Genomic DNA, 4356 nt, shown 5'->3' with positions numbered 1-4356 from the left:
GGGAGGTATTCCTACTCAGAGTCTCAAGAGGCAGAAAAGCCTGAATTTTCATTGCAGGTTCTGTTTTTTTCCTAAAAATTCATGTGATCCGGAAGTCTAGACCATAATATATTGATGGGTATTTTAGTTTCATCTTTAAGACACGCAATGTTTTAAGAATAAAAAAAGTCTTGAGCTAAGAACCAAGAAGATATTGCCGTATCTATCCTATAGCTTCCCCAGACACACGCATGTACCCACTCAAGCACATACACTGAACTCCTACACTACTATTAGAAGTACGTATACCCCTAAAATTAAGAAGCTGAGCTAAAGAAAGAAGACTTATCTTCTTGGACTTTTAGAGCAGTGATTTAGTTTCTTTTTTTAAATCACGAACCCTGAAAATGGATGAAAGTCAACACTAAAAACATAAAACTGTACATTATTTAAGGGGATTCAAGATGCTCTCCCACCCCTTACAGGATTCCCTTATTAGAAGCACTCATTTAAAGGCAACCAGTATTTTGTATGTAATTGCTCCCACAACAAAGGTTAAATATCTTCCAGTCTAAAAAAAAAAAAGTGGTTTTCAACAACTCAGTGGTTGGTGCCATCATTAACTAAGGTGAGAAGGACCAAGGCAGAGAGGGTCTCACACATGGTGAAAATCAAGAATTCTGTTTCGGCCATGTTAAATTTGTGATGCCAAGCTGACTCTCAAGTGGACAAGGCAGGTTCTGAAAATCAATGGCATAAAGAACGATGGCATTTCAATCCACAGGAGGGGAGGAAACCCCCTGCATGGGCAGAACAGCTGAGACATGGCATTCCAGACATCAGAGGAAGAGGAAGGGCAATCAGCCAGAGGAACTGGGCAGGGGCCTGTGTCGGATAGGCGAGTATGGTCTCACAGACACCGAGAGGAAAAAAATGTAAGAGGGAGACAGTGGCCAAGTCTGCCAAATATTGAGGACAGACTGAGTCTGATGGGGACAGGGCAGTGACGATGGGATTTAAAGGCGTGATCTCTTACTGTCATCTCTTACTGACAAGCATTGTTTCAGTGAATGGTGGAGACAGAAACTTGACTGGAAGTTGAGAGACAAGAAAGGTAAAGTGAAGACAGAGAATAGAGACAATTCTTTCATGTTTTGCTGTAAATGAGAAAACATAAAAATGCGGCAGTAAAGAGAGGCTATAACGATGGTGAAAGGAGGGGAGGGATTAGACCAGCGGTTCTCAACCTTCCTAATGCCGCGGCCCCTTAATACAGTTCCTCATGTTATGGTGACCCCCAACCATAAAATTATGTTCGTTGCTACTCTATAACTGTAATTTTGCTACTGTTACGAATCGTAATGTAAATATCTTTTTTTTCTGATGGTCTTAGGCGACCCCTGTGAAAGGGCCATTCGACCCCCAAAGGGGTCGCGACGACCCACAGGTTGAGAACCACTGGATTAGAGCCACATAACGAAGTTCCTAAATCAAGAGGTAGAATGACATACAAAGCACAAGGGGAGATTTTGGTTTATACAGGTGTGAGGATCTGTCTTCCATTGTAACAAAAGGGAAGACCAAGGGTATGACAACACAAAGGGAGGCTCTGGAAGAGCTGTTGATGGAAAGATTAGAGAACTCATGTTGCAACTGTTTCTATTACTTACATTTTGTCATTAAATATGAGGTGAGGTTGCCAGCTGAAAGTGAGACGCACAAAGGGACATCGACTTGAAAAAAATAGGAGAATAAAGCAGTTATTTTGAAAAGTGAGAAAATAAATTTACTGGGGACATGCAGCAGGATAGCGAAACACTGCTGAGTTCCTATTTGAGGTCTGTGGTTTTGACTGTAAAGTAAGACCAATTAATGTATATTTTTCTTACCAACTTTTAGCTGCTCAGGTTCAGGGAGGAAGGAAAAGAGTAGCTGGGTTTACCCAGAGTTGCAGTTTTGCAAGAAGGAAGAGAGAGATAAGGGGCTGATGATAATAAATGACCGTGGCTAATAAGGGAAATGAGTCCTTGAACGGTAATGACAGTGAAAAAGTGAGAGTCACAGAGTCAAAGATGGGTCTGGGTAAGGCTGAGATATGGCTGGAGAGCAGGTTTGATGGGATCACACACCAAAATGCTTACAGTGAAAATACTGGAGGTGGTACAGCTGCTTTCTCTGTTTTGTCCTGGGCCATCTTATCTAACATAGTTCTATTTCTCTCTTAATCTCATGTATCACATGGTGTTAACATCTTTTCTATGGTGACAGCTCCTGAGAGTCCTTTGTAACTGGACCTCAGAGGTTAGGCATCGAGAGATAAACCTGGGGCCAACTCTAGCGCTGCCACTTACTGAGCTGTTTGACCCTGGTTAAGCCCTTTAGTTACCAGGGGCATCAGTTTCTGCCTCTGAAAATTGTGGTTTAACCTAGTATGCTTTTTATTCAGGTGTTGCTTAAGATTTCATAGTGTAAAGATGTAAACACAAAGACTTCCACACAGCAATCCTTCAAACATAAAAAGAAAGAAAAGGTAACAATATAACTATCTCCATGTACCCAGGAGCCAACTCAATGTGAGGATCTGTAACTGCCTTAACCATAAGATGTCCAAAGTCAAAGTTGGCCTCCACATATTTGCCTCTCCTCCTATACTCCTTTCTGTGTAATGACACACCACCACCTTACCACTTGGGCTAGAATACTCAGAGCTGTCCCTGACTCACCCTTTTTCTTCTCCTCACCATCAAGTCTGTCAACAAATCCTGGTATCATTTATCAAGAGATTTTAAGATGCAACAATATCTTATGTATCACTAAGTAAAATGAACGAAAAATGCTGCCAATTACAACTGTAAGATGCTATCACTTGTAAGATACAACCAGACTTCAGAGATGTTACAATGTGGAAAAAAGTACATCCCAGAACAGTTGAAATATGGCAAATCTACCTCTAAAGGTTCTTTGACCTATCATCAATCCCTTCTTTTCCATCTGAACCGCAGTGAGTTCAGGTTCTCCTTCTTTTACCTCTGATCTATCATAATGACCCCTTCCCAAGCTTCCTTGCTTCCAAATGTTCACTTCTGGTTACCTTTCATACTGATGCCAGAGCTACCTTCCTAAAATATAGATCGGCAGCTTTCACTGCTTTCCTGCAAAACAGCAATGATTTTTCCCTACTCTCAGTTTTAAGAATAGCACTCAAAGAGCAACATAATCTGGTTCTTCAACAGCTATTTCCCTTGATCTACTTCAATACTTGACATAACTTACAGTAACCACACAGGTCTACTTGATGTTCACCAAAAAGCATATGAATAGGGGAGGCTTGGCTTGATTTGTTCTGCTTATCTCCAGCTTCCCCGCTCAAAATAAAATCTCTCCTGCCTTTTAAGATGAAAAGCAAATGCTATCTCCTCTGCAAGGCCTTCACTAATGCTTCATAGAAAGGACTGGGTCTTTGTCTGATCCTCATCCGGGTGCTCCTCATGTGCTGATATAGTGTTCACTGCTTTCTGCCTTGTGCTGTGCTTAGAAAATAGTTGATATCCTGCTTTCTCTATTAGATTTCAGGCTCCTTGGGGGCAGCAGCAGTGTCCTGCTCATCTTTGTATCCGCCTACAGCACCTGGTACAATGCCTTGCACATTCTAAGATTAATAAAAGTGAATTCTGATGTTTTAAAATGAACGGCTGAGATAACGCTCCTGAAAGCATTTCAAGAAGCAAAAGGTCAATGGCCACTATGAAACTGAAAAAGCGAAAGTTTAACCTTTCCCTTTCATCTGTCAAAATGATACAGAAGAACCACCACAGGCAGATACTTGAATCTAAGAGCCAGTGGCAATGCCACCTACAGGATAATGATTTTTACTGCTCAATATCTGGTATTGTCACTGTCACTGTATCAGATTTCTGAAACACTTAACTAATTCATTTCTTTGGACCAAGTACTTATCAGATGATGATTTCTAGGTTTAAATTTAGCTTAGGAGAATAGACACCTATAAAGGAGAAAGAACTATTAAACCAAATTACAGGACTTGTTATTTATTTGATTCTCTGAGCAAAATACAAAAAATCTAGCCCTCCCTCAATTGCTGTCCACCCTCCTCCCTCTACCCAGGTTCTGCTGCATACGACACCAAAATACACACATAATTTTAATAAGATCTAATTATGACTGAAATAGTCATAATTTGCCTGTGTTATTAGACCTTATATCTAATTTAATCTCAAATGAGCTGTAGCAATATAACAGTACTCTTGCGAAATAAAAATGCAAGATGACAATGGCAAGGGTAAGTGACATGTACAATTCCAAACTCATCTGGAGTAAGCACGCTGAAATGATATCCTCTAGGGTAATGACCCCTGA

The 4356-nt window shown here is 40.7% G+C and overlaps 1 protein-coding gene across 2 annotated transcripts in view; it reads right to left on the bottom strand.

Annotated features, from left to right (window-relative positions):
• OBI1 (ORC ubiquitin ligase 1) overlaps positions 1–4356 on the bottom strand; it is a 41738-nt gene that overhangs the window by 33825 nt on the left and 3557 nt on the right. The window contains exon 2 of one of the 2 annotated variants that reach the window (XM_019654324.1): positions 1650–1712. The exons of the other annotated variant lie outside the window; for it this stretch is intronic. The gene's annotated coding sequence lies outside the window, so the exon portion shown is untranslated. The remainder of the gene's footprint in view (positions 1–1649; positions 1713–4356) is intronic. 2 annotated transcript variants of the gene reach the window in all.

This window comes from Hipposideros armiger, unplaced genomic scaffold (genome assembly GCF_001890085.2).
Source record: "Hipposideros armiger isolate ML-2016 unplaced genomic scaffold, ASM189008v1 scaffold_219, whole genome shotgun sequence".
Classification (NCBI taxonomy): Eukaryota; Metazoa; Chordata; class Mammalia; order Chiroptera; family Hipposideridae; genus Hipposideros; species Hipposideros armiger.
This window is presented reverse-complemented; position numbering and strand designations above follow the sequence as displayed.